The sequence below is a fragment of the Musca domestica genome, unplaced genomic scaffold (genome assembly GCF_030504385.1).
Source record: "Musca domestica strain aabys unplaced genomic scaffold, Musca_domestica.polishedcontigs.V.1.1 7, whole genome shotgun sequence".
NCBI classification, from domain to species: domain Eukaryota; kingdom Metazoa; phylum Arthropoda; class Insecta; order Diptera; family Muscidae; genus Musca; species Musca domestica.
Genome location: NW_026712383.1, coordinates 18,618,204 through 18,631,620, shown reverse-complemented (window position 1 = coordinate 18,631,620; position 13,417 = coordinate 18,618,204). Strand labels below are relative to the sequence as shown.

The following is a 13,417-nucleotide window of genomic DNA, read 5'->3' as shown; positions in this document are numbered from 1 at the left end:
CGAAATCGGTTGAAGAGATATATGGGAGCTATATCCAAATCTGATTCAACCTTGACAAAATTTGGCAGAGGTATTTTCGAGCTCTATAAGATGTGAGGGACTTAAAAACCAAATCGGATGATACATATATATGGAGGCTATATCTGAACCGATTTTCAGTAAATTTGATGCACTTGCTTCTTGACTAAATACGGCCTGATGTACCAAAATTCAGGACTTTTTGAAAGATATTGGCCATTTGGTGCACAATTAACCTTAGATCGGTTAAATTAAATATATTAGGGACCTATATCCAAATCTAAACCGATCTTAAAAAAAAATTGGCAGAGGTATTTCTGGGCTGTATCTGATATCTGGTACCAAAAAACATTCTTGTGGAGTGCATTTTAGGAATTTGAGGAACATAAACACCAAATCGGATGAAACATATATATTGGAGCTATAGCTATATCTGAACCGATTTTCTCCGAATTTGATGTATCTGTTTCTAGATTAAATTCGGTCGGATGTACAAAAATTCAAAACTTTTTGACAGATATTGGCCATTGGTGCACAATTAACCCGAAATCAGTTGAAGATCAGATATGGGACCTATATCCAAATCTGAGCCGATCTTTATAAAATTTGTCAGATGTATTTCTGGGCTGTATCTGATATTTGGTACCATAGATCATTCTTGTGGAATGAATATTACACATGTGAGGGACTTAAGACCCCAAATCGGATGACACATATATGTGGGAACTATAGCTATATCTGAAACGATTTTCACCAAATTTCATGTACTTGCTTCTAGACTGAATTCAGTCAGATGTGCCAAAATTCAGGTCATTTATACTGATACTGACCATTTGGTGAACAATTGACCCGAAATCAGTTGAAGATATATATGCGAGCTATATCTAAATTTGATTCTCTCCAATTTCAATAGGGTTCGTTCTTGGGCCAAACAAATATTGTTTGGAAAATTTCATCTCAATCGGGTAATAAATGCGACCTGCATTTTATTCACAAGAATACATGGACGGGCGGGCAGACGGACTGACAAGCATAAATCGACTCAAGAAGTGATTCTATGGAGATCCTCAAAATCAACTATGGGTCTATCTCGCTTCCTTGCCCATGTTACAAATAAATGCACAAAGACATAATACCTTTACCACTATGTGGCGTGGGGTATAAACATTGACTTCATTCTGGCTTAGCAAAAATCTCCACCATAGTATGGAAGGTATATTAAGTTTGTCATTCCGTTTGTAACACCTCGAAATATTCATTTAAGACCCCACAAAGTATATATATTCTTGGTCCGCATAAAATTCTATGTCGATTTAGCGAAGTTCCGTCTATCTGTATGTGGAAATCTCTCTAGCTTCCAAACGAAGCGAAGAATGTTGATAAAATATTAATGAAAAGTATATTAGATCTGCAGGACTTTTGGTATTAAAAATGGGCCATGTAGGTCCACGTTTTGGTAAAGCCCCCTTATAACGGTACCTCCCGATATTCGATATTTTGATGATTTTAGCGACATTATTCACCGGAATTGTTTCAAATTTGGTATTTGAAGCTCATAATGGATACTACAGCCTTCGTATATCCCCCATATAACGGCACCTACCGACATTCGATATTTCGATGATTTTAGCGACATTATTAACCGGAATCGTTTCGGAGCTCGCATTCGAAGAATATCCCCATATATCGGTATCTCCCTACATTCGGACTTTTGATGATTTTAGCGAAACTTTTTACCGGATTGGTTTAAATTTTCGCATTTGATGTTCGAAGTGGATACTACAGCCTATAACGGTCGTTTGAAGGTATTTTTCTACGGATCTTTTTTTTTAATTTGAAGTGCCTTTAAAATGGTGAAGGGTATTAAGGGTTTGGCCCGGCCGATCTTATTTGCTTTTTTACTTGTTTTAAATAAAATCGTATTCAAGGATTAATATTTTTGGACCCTGACATATTTATAAAACCGTCGAAAAAGAGTCTATTATATGGGTCCACGAAATATATGCCAAATTATAACTGACATTCAAAGCTTCCTAAAATAATGTCCTATAATATAACCTTATAATATAACCTTTTCGACTCTTGGGTGGTTTTATAAAAAAAAGCCCGGCCCAAAAAAATGTTTTTTGACATCGCCACCGAGACGGGATTAAATGACCCCTTGTGACCACTTGTTTAATAATCGTTTTCAGAAGCTTTCAAATTATACCATTTATCGTTGAGTAGACCTATTGAGAAAATTTAAAAAAAAAATGAAAAGATGTCCCAATTTTTTTGTGTTACTATTACCACCTACGACTTTGAAATATTCTAATGGGTGATTTATTCATCTATTCACCTCCACTTTTTGCATTTTCCAATTTCTTAAAACAAATTCCCAAAAACTCCCTCAGCCATAACGTCCAATGTTAGATAAAAAAAAAAATTGAACGCACGAACATTGCTTTTGTAAGCAATGTAATAACCGCATAATCTCCACCATTGATCATTGGACTTGGCATAATGACAAAACAAAACAAAAAACCAACAACAATAACAACAACAACCAAAACACACAATCGGCACAATCAAAAACAACTCTAAGCTCACTTTGGTGCCCACAATGCCAAACAATTACACCACCGATCAAACTTGAAAAGTTGTTGTTGTTGAAAAAAAAAGAAAAATTGAAAAACAAAAGAAAATCATTACACCCCAAAGACAGCAACAACAACTCCACTATTACATTTGAGCGTGTGTACATAAGTAGCTGCTCCAACAAATGCCACAAATTACAACAATAAATACGACAAATGAAAACATGAAATATACAACAAAAAGACAGACGTACACACACACTCCCCTGTGAAAAGTGATAAAATAATTAAAAAAAAAAACAACAAAACATTCAAAGACAAAACACATCAATATTACATCGTTAGCTATTACGTTACACAACGTCGTAATACCGGGACTTATGCTATGACCATCTCACTGGCAGCACTGCCAGCTGCTTTGCCGGTTTGTCAGACGATCTCACTTTACCTCCATCCATTCCGCCATTCATCTACCGCATGCATGCCGAGAAGAGCAGTGTAAATATCTCACATCAATGACCAAAGACCAAACACGGAATTGTAGGAAGGAAAAAGCGAAAATATGAAAAGAAAAGAGCTAAAAAACATGTGGTGAAGTCGCTGAGGAGGAGCCGCAGCAATGACTGACAACTTATTAACTATTTCGTGATAATGACAACAACAAAACAATGGTGCAAAAAACAATCTTACATGTGATCAATCGAACACTTTACCCACCAAAAAAAAAACCAGAAAGAAATGCAAACCAAGAAATTGCGTGGCACAGTATTTCGAGTTGGGATTTTCTCAGCAATTTATGGATTAAATAGCAAAATTCGTACCGCTCACGCTGGAACCCCAAAATTGAATTGTTTTTGTGGAAATTCGAACTTAAGGGTACAAAATGTACTAAAAGGTACCAAAAACATGTAACATGGTCTTTTGAGAATAGATAAAACAACAAATCAGAGATTTCGAATATAGTCCATCTTTGTCCATCGGAGCGAGATTTATATGAGTTTTGGAAATGTAAACTAAACAAGTTTAAAAGTATCAGTCGGTTTAGCTGAAAGAAGTACAGGGTTGCCCATATTCGACGGACCCATCTCGCAACGCCATAACTTTTGACAGAGATGTCACATCGCTTAATGACATACCGCGTTTGAAGCGTCAGTCCAAGCAGATTTTTACCATGAACCAATACACGCCACGCAAGCGCTCTGAAATAGTTGAAATTCATATTCAACAGAAGAAGTCAATTGTGAAAACTCAACGTGCTTTTAAAACATTAAAAAATGTGAGAAGTGCGCCTTCTAAGACCACCATTAATCGTTTATACGAAAAATTTTCGACTGGTAAGCTCTTTCTTTCCAAAGAGGCCATATAAAAGTCGACCAAGGCGATCGGACGAGAATATCGCTGCCGTACGAGCCAGTGTTGAGAGGTGAGTTGATTTAAGTGACATTGTTCACCGGAATTGTAAATTTGTTAAAAAAAATCGTAATGAGTTCTACAGCCTGTGACGGAAAATTGGCTATGCAGGTCGTATAGCCCCAATTTAAAGTACATTCGGTATTTTGATGACATATTTTAAGTTCCTACTTGGTACTACAGCCTGTCACCGAAAATTATGAATGCAGCTCTACGTCTTCGCGTAGGTCCCCTGTAACGGCACCTCCCTACATTGGGTATTTTGATGATTTTAGCAACATTATTCACCGGAAATGTTTCAAATTTGGTATTTGGAGTTCAAAGTGAATATTACAGCCTTTGACAGAAAATTGTGGGTGAAGGTCCACGTTTTGGTATAGCCCCCATATGGTACCTCCTTATTTTTGGTATCTTGGTGATTTTAGCGATATTATTCACCGGAAATGTTTTAAATTTGATATTTGAAGTTCATAACGGATACTACAGCCTATTACGGAAAATTGTCTGTGCAGGACCACATCTTCGCATAGCCCTCATAAACGGTACCTCCCGATATTCGGTGTTTTGATGATTTTAGCTACATTGTTCACCGGAAATGTTTCAAATTTGATATTTGAAGTTCGTAACGGATACTACAGCCTATGACACAAAATTGTCTTTGCAGATCCACGTCTTCGTATAGCCCTCATATAACGTTACCTTCTGATATTCTGTATTATGATGATTTTAGCTACATTATTAAACAATTTTTTTAATCAAGTTTCTCATTTGAATATTTTAATGGGTTATAACGAAAGTGGCCTATGCAGGTCCACGTCGTCGTATAGACCCTAATATAACGGCTACATCCTGTATATTTAAGATTTTAACGGATTTTATTTTATTATTATTATTATTTTTATTTTTTTTTTTGAAAATTGTCAAATACATTCCAAATGGTGGAGGGTATTCAAAGTTCGGCCGGCTGAAATTACAGCTTTTTTACTTGTTGTTTTTTTTTTTTTTTTTGAAAATGATGTGAATTCCCACGATCTACCTCAAACCCTCTTTGCTACTACCACAAACACTCAATTTCACTCTTAGAGTAAATTCTTCCCGCTGGCAATGAAAATTCCATTTAACTCAATTTCACCAGTCCTATACAAGATATAAGCCGGACTAGTACTAAATGTGTCCCCAAGTAATGCAAAGGTAACCAATTGACACCTTTTCGTCCCCAAGTAATGCAAAGAAGCGACAGTTGTGCATAAATAAAAACCACAACGAAAAAACCAGACGAACATTTGAATGAGATCTCTACGAACAAGAACCACTTTGAATAGTTTTTTTTTAGATTACCAATAAAAAAACAATGCACCGTTATTCTTGAGGAATGCAAGTGCGTTTTGTTTGGAAAAAGCATACTTATTATGATCGTTGTGAAGTGAAGTATCATTTTTCTGTGCAAATAAGTTATAAAGTGTTGAAAATAACAAATAAAAAGGTAAGAATGAGTAGTAAAAGGAATAATAGTAATAAAAGTAATTCAAGGTAAAATTATAGCATTCTTCTCTGAATTGTTACAAATTATTAATTTGTTTGCTTTCACTATAGGTCAAATCAAAATTTTAGCTGATGCTTTAGCTGAGTTGAAGGTGATGGTGCTACGATCTCAAAGTGATGAGATACCATTATCGAATAGGTTCCCCATCACTTATGAAAAATATTGAGAATCAATACATATATGTAAGTATTTTTTAAATGTATTGCTGAACAAACATAGATTATATACAATTTTTGTTAATTTTTAGGTAAAGATTATAGCATCAATTATAAAAGGAGAGGAAACATCGAAATGTTTAAAAATGTTATCGGTTCAAATATTACTACGAGTATAATATTGAGGGAAACCATGGAAAAAAGTTTGAAGTCCCTAAGTAATATATACAGCGTTATTTTAGGTAAGGTGTATATAAACATTATTTTTATATTCTACATTTTCATACATTAAACATTATTTTTTGCAGATTCAATACCAGTTACAGAATATTCGGACACCCCTAAAACACAACTGCGAAAAGCAATACAAGTGCTTTTATAAATAATTAATTAAATTTATTTTTGTTCAAGTTCTATAGAGTAAGGTATATTTGTATTCATTTGTTTGTAATAAAAAAATGAACTAAAAATTAGAATTTCACTAACAATAATTGGTACTGAACTAGCGCATGGGAAACCAGTTTAAAATTGGTCTGCTTGTACTAGATAAGGAATAGTCTAATGACACTAGTACATAACTGTATACACAGAACTAGTTAAAAGGCAGTCTGCTGACACTAGTCTGTGGCTGTGTACTTGGAACTTGGTAAGGGTTAGTCTTTTGTCAGTGGTATATGACTGTAAATCTGGAACTAGTAAAGTACCATCTACAGGTAATGCAAAGGGAGCCAATTGGTTACTTCGTATGACATCCCCATGTTAAAGTTTACAGTTGTTTGCACTGTGAGGGGTCTTAAGTGGAACCCAGCTCACAGTTGTCTCATTTCTCTATTAATGTTCTCTATCAGAGGCTCTACCGACTTCTTCCGAGTTTGCTCACATCAGCTCCAATATTAATTTACCAAATCGGCGATCAATTTACCAAATGGAGCTCCAAAAAGTGACTGTTTTTAATAAAATTTTAGAATGGATTTTTACTTTATTTTGAAAGAGAAGCACATCACGCAAAACCAGAACACCCGTCGAAATCAAGACTTTGGAATACTGTGACGATTTATTAACGGTCAAATGGAAAAATATACACATACGTATGGTGTAAATAAGAAAACTCAAAACAAAACTCCTCAATGGAATAAAACAAAGACAGAGTTACCATTGTGGCCTTTTTCGAGTGAGAAATGTCGGAAAAATCACAAAATAAGGGTGTTGATTAATGGATACAAAGGCGTAAATCTACTTTAGTAAAAACTCTCAGATTTCTTTGATTTTTTCCAGAGGTAGGGGCAGTTATTTGTACCCCAATTCCGAGAAAGTATTTTCTACTTGGGGGACGTACCCGAATACCCGGTTCAGGACTCGGGACGATATTAAAACAGCTCACAGTTGTCTCATTTCTCTATTAATGTTCTCTATCAGAGGCTCTACCGACTTCTTCCGAGTTTGCTCACATCAGCTCCAATATTAATTTACCAAATCGGCGATCAATTTACCAAATGGAGCTCCAAAAAGTGACAGTTTTTAAACAATTTTATGGTGGATTTTTACTTTATTTTGAATAAGAAGTACATCACGCTAAGCCAGAACACCCGTCAGAAATCAAGACTTCGGAATACTGTGACGATTTATTAACGGTCAAATGGAAAAATATATACACACGTATGGTATAAAGAAAAAAATCAAAACAAAACTCCTCAATGGAATAAAACAAAGACAGAGTTGCCATTGTGGCCTTTTTCGAGTGAGAAATGTCGGAAAAATCACAAAATAAGGGTGTTGATGAATGGATACAAAGGCGTAAATCTACTTTAGTAAAAACTCTCAGATTTCTTTGATTTTTTCCAGAGGTAGGGGCAGTTATTTGTACCCCAATTCCGAGAAAGTATTTTCTACTTGGGGGACGTACCCGAATACCCGGTTATTTGACCGGAAAGCCCATTTTCAAGACCAGAGTTAGACTCGAATGTACTTACCCGATATGAGCAATATGAAAGCTAATAAAAATAACTATCCAAAAAGTAGTCGCATAACGGGGTTGTTTTAACCGACTTGGAGTGTGTAAAAATTATCAAATTGTGGAATCTTTTTTGGAGTCCACTAAATTATAGTTGACACTAGAACCCTTCCAAAATGCTACAATATCGATCCAGAGGTATATATATCGGACCTTTGAACCCAGTCGACCTAATAGTACCCCAATCGAAAACCGGCTACTTAAAAAAATGTACTAGATTTAGTAAAAATTTGGATCGCGAAGCCGGTATTGGACATATCCAGAGATGAAAATCTTAAGCCACGGCCAAAGATCATGTCAAAATTGGAAAATCTGTAGTTTGCGTAGCCGTTGTTGGACATACCCAGATGAGAAAATAGTTGACACTATAACCCTTCCAAAATTCTTCAATATCGATCCAGAGTTATAGGCCTTTGCACCCAGTCGACCTAATTCGATTTAGTACCCCGGCGAAAAACGGCTACTAAAAATATGTACTAAATTTAGTAAAAATTTGGTTCGCGAAGCCGGTGTTGGAGATACCCAGAAGAGAAGATCTTAAGCCACGGCCGAAGATCGTGTCAAAATTGGAATGTCTCTGTTTTGCGTAGCCGGTTGTGGACATACTCAGAGGAGAAAATTTCAGCATCAATTTTAGAAAACCCTAAAACAGAATTAATTTCAGATTGAAAGACCCATATCTCTGGAGCCACAAAATATAGAAGCACTAATTGCAGCATTTTGGAAAAGCTGTAGCTAAAGTTTTGTCTTGGTCGGATCCAAAAAATCGATAATTGAGTATAACTTCCGAATCGTCTTAAATAATTCAACCTTAAGTATGATATCGATAGTATGTAGGTCCGGGTCTTGGACCTTACATTCGGGTCTTGGACCTTACATTCGGATCAAATATCCGGGTACGTCCCCCAAGAATACCCAACTCTGGAAAAAATTTAAAAAAGTCAAGAGCGTTTACTAAACTTAAGTTGTTTCTTTGTTTTCCAAAAATATTGTGTTTGTCTGAATATCGTCCGAATCAGCAGCAAATATTCCTAAAACAAGTGGTCCTTCAAGTCAGCTCAGTAAATGTTAACATAGCTAGCCAATGAATTAAAAGAATTTTGGGTTATGTAGGATCGGTTGTGTTAGAGTCCGAAGAACTTCCCCTTTTCCTCATGTCCGAGGAAATTTGTCGGTTATTAAAAATTATTTTTAAAAAAATCCTCTACAAAAAGAGGAGTCGAAAAGACCACAACCACAGAATCAATAAATACACAGCAAACCAACAAGTATTGAGTAAATATGTATGTATTCTCTTCGTATCCAGCCTGGAAGAACGATATGTTCCATCCGATTTTGTATTTAAGATCCTAACACCCATACAATGCACAGCAACGATATTTAATGCCAGCTATCAGATATAACATAAAAATCCCTCTGATAAATTTTATTGAGATCGGTTAAGATTTTGATATATCTCCAATACATTTCTTCATCCGGTTTCGTTCAAATAGGATGAATTTTGCCTACAATCGGATCAGATATAGCTAGAGCTCCGAAATATATGTTTATATTCAAACGCTCTCAAAATCGAGAGATACAAATGCCTCCGTTAAATTTAGAGGAAATCGACTTAGAGTAGGATATACTTCTCATATATTACTTCTGTTCGCTATGAATTTATAGATACTCTAAAGCAATAATACGCATTCAAATAAGATCATGGTTGGTATGATCTACTTCACATAAATTCCCAATATAAACGTTTTTTTTAGGCCTTGTTAGGGTAGTTCTACTAAATATGCCTAAATTTTGACCTTTCTTTTCGGGTTCTTTATATATTTTCAGTTTTAGCTTTTATTCCATGAAAACTCTGTCATAGAAAACGGCAACACTTGACACCAATTCCCCAATGTTTGCGGTACGGTACGGTATTAATGCAAAAACAATTCAACCATGGCATCAAACTGGGTAAAACCAAACAAACAAACAAAACCCGGTCTCATCGTCGTCGTCAGCTGAGAGTGCAAACATAAAAATGAAAACAACATCTAAACCTGATTTCACATCACAGTGTGAACGATAAAGCGGGAAACCTCGTGTATGGTGAGAGAAAAGGCCGGGAGGAGACAAGTGACCACCTACCTCATTTCGAGGTATGGGGGGAAGTCAAAGAAGAAAGAGAAAAAGAGGAAAACTCACTTTCAGTGCCACTGTACTCTCTCTCTCTGAGATGGTGAAGATCAAATGCAGTTATTACGCGATCCGTCGTATGGTTATGTGTTATCAACTTCTTTGCTTCTACTTCGAGTGTACCTCCCTCCCAAAGTGTGGATGTTGCTGTTATTATGGATGGTGTACCAGTTTTATGAATGACGGCGGTGTTGTTGTCGCTGTGCGCAAAGAGGATGGCATTGGGGTTTGGGTTGTTGTGTCTGCATTTCAAGACCAAAAGAAAGTGAAATTGTTTTCATGACGCAAAGCCAATCGAACAAGTCACTGCTCAGTGAGCGCAGATGAGGAGAGGGAGAGAAGCCAAGAGACAAAGTGGTATTACCATAAAAATGCAAAGACGGAAATGTTTGCATTTTTTTACAACATGTTTTTGCTCAAAAAAATAAAAATGAAAAAAAGACAAATAAATACAAACTGGACAACTAACTATTCCTCATATGTAGAAAACTGTTGTTTGAATGAAAACGACCGCAACGAAACGAAAATGGACAAAGTATGTTGCTTTGGGGAGCGGGCAATCGCGCTTAAAAATACAGCTGATGTGTTTATTCCCCCGGTGCGGATCTGTTGCCAGTCGATCAACTTTGTGCCTGTAGCAAGTGTTTCGTTTTTTTTTTACTTTATTTGAAATTGTCATAAATGCGGGATTGAGTTTTGCTTTTTTTGTTGCTTCTGTCATGACAGCATTTTAAGATAATCGCCGCTTTTTCACTTTTCGTTTAAGGCTTGTAACCGCCCATAGATGGGTATATTTAGATGTTATGGCAAATATGAGGATATGATGTAATTGTGAGCATTTTTTTTGAAACTGATAATTGCAAATTACAGTTTTATAAATTCGTTTCAAATGATAGATTTAAAAAAGTCGAACATTTAAAACAGTCCCCTGAAAGGGATTTATAAAAATTTAAGTCGATTTAAGGGATAGAAGAAATTTTTAAGTTTTTAGTAAATAAAAAATCCAATATAACATTGATATAAAAAAGTAAGAAGTACAGCTGGGTCGAACTTTTTATACTCCCATCATTTGAAAACTTGAAATTGTCTTTACTTAAAATTCATAAAATTTTGGAATTCCTCAATAACTATACTACAATTTTTTTGAAAGGGTTAATATAATTTTTAAATACCCTCTATCGTACATAGCATGGGGGTATATTAAGTTTGTCATACACTCAAAACGAATTAAGATAGGAAGTTAAAATTTTGCACAAATCTGTAGTCTGTGTGCAGGCAGGTCAAGTTCTAAGATGGTCTATACGGTCCACAATATCGTATAGCCCCCATATAACGACACCTCTCGATATTCGGTATTTTGATAATTTAAGCAAGATTTTCCAAGGGAATCCATGCAAGCAGTTCCTTGTAAGTTCTTTATCCCCTGAAAGAGAATTATATATATATATATATATATATATATATATATATATATATATATATATATATATATATATATATATATATATATATATATATATATATATATATATATATATATATATATATATATATATATATATATATATATATATATATATATATATATATATATAACCTCCATATAACGGTTCCCCTCGGTATTCGGCATATTTATGATTTTAACCAAATTTGTTAATGGAAATGTCTAAAAATCAACAAAAGGAGTTCGTTCTGAGTACTATACCCCCTAGAAGAGAACTGATTAAATAGGTCCACGTTTCATTATAGCGCCTATATAACGGTACCTCCAGATATTCGGTATTATCATGATTTTTGCGACATTATTCCCCGGAATTGTTTCAAATTTCACATATAAAGTACGGAACCGTTAATATAGCGTAGGACAGAAATTACTTCTGCAGGACCACGTCCTCGTATAGCCCCCATATAACGGTTTTAATTTGAGAGGTACATTTCGACGCAGTTTTGAATTTGAATTTCGTAATGAATACTACAGCCTATGACGGAAAATTATTTGTACAGGTCCACGTCTTCGTATAGCCCCAATATAACGGTACCCCCCGATATTCGGTATTTTGATGATTTTAGCGACATTATTTACCGGAATTGTTTCAATTTTGGTATTTGAAGTTCGTAATGGATACTACATCCTAAGGCAGAAAATTGTCGGTGCAGGTCCACGTCTTCGTATAGCCCCCATATAACGGTAAACCATCCCCCCCCCTCCCGAATTATTCGATATTTTGATGACTTTAGCGAAATTATTTACCGGAATTGTTTCAATCGTAATGGATACTTCGTTTCGTAATGGATACTTCATCCTATGACAGAAAATTGTCTGCGCAGGTCCACGTCTTTGTATAGCCCCCATATAATGGTACCTCCCGATATTCGGTATTTTAATGATTATAGGGACATTTTTCACCGGAATCGTTTCAAATTTGTTATTTGAAGTTCGTAATGGTTACTACAGCCTATGCCAGAAAATTGTCTGTGCAGGTCCACGTTTTATAACCCCCATTGTACTTCCCTATATATATATACAGATTTTCCCTATATACAGATTTTTTTCAAGTTTCGCATTTGTTGCCTATGTAGATCCACGTCGTCGTATAGACCCTAATATACGGCTACATTCGGTATTTTTAAGACTATAAAAGGATTTTTAACGGATTTTATTTTTTTGAAAATTGTTAAATTTGTACCAAAGAGCGGAGGGTATTCAAAGTAGGTCCACGTCGTCGTATAGACCCTAATATACGGCTACATTCGGTATTTTTAAGACTATAACAGGATTTTTAACGGATTTTATTTTTTGAAAATTACCAAATTGGTACCAAATAGCAGTTCGGCCCGGCTTTTTTTACTTGTTTTTTTTTTTAATTTTTCAATTTTCTTCAAAATGGTGTAAGGTATAAAAAGTTAGGCCCGGCCCAGCCCAGCTTAACTGTTTTTTAAATAGTTTTTTTATTTTTCATTTTTTTATTTATTTAATTTAATTTTATTTTTTAGCTGAACTACCAACCCTAAGTACCAAATTGAAGGTGAAATTGTTGGATTTTGGAACCAAAACTTCCAAATAAAAAACGGTAAAATGTACTGTTATATGGGGGGCTATACCTACCAATGCAGCCCATTTACAATATCAAACATAATAGGAGTACATCAAACATATATGCTATAATTCTGGGCCAAATGTGTCTCATCAATATAACAGTTTTAGGCCCTTGTTTTTTTTTTGCGAAATAAGTATTAGGACATTTGTTGTTGATCTAGTACGACTTTTTGATTGGTCTAAACATGGTTCATCTTAATATTTTTACCTTAGATCGAGCTCGGATATGGACCGCTCTTTCTAATGTGTCTCCTACAAAATTTCAATATGTTGCGAAAAAACACAAATCTAATATTGAACGATGGTAATACCCAATATAGTTCAAATATGGCGCATTGTAATATTTAGATAAGACTTAGATCAGGTGATAGAATTAACCCACTGCTTCTTCCCCCACGAATGGTAAACATTTTGAAATTTTACAAATGAAAAGGC

General features: G+C 35.2%; 1 protein-coding gene and 1 long non-coding RNA gene across 3 annotated transcripts in view; one reads left to right on the top strand and one right to left on the bottom strand.

The window, feature by feature from the left end:
• The window catches only part of LOC101890139 (dual oxidase maturation factor 1), a 144,739-nt gene that overhangs the window by 96,685 nt on the left and 34,637 nt on the right, over positions 1 to 13,417 (bottom strand). The gene's annotated exons all lie outside the window — the stretch shown is intronic.
• Positions 5,192 to 6,088, top strand: LOC131806090 (uncharacterized). Its single transcript, XR_009343955.1, has 4 exons — positions 5,192 to 5,487; positions 5,598 to 5,729; positions 5,795 to 5,944; positions 6,011 to 6,088. It is a non-coding gene; the product is annotated as an uncharacterized LOC131806090 (long non-coding RNA).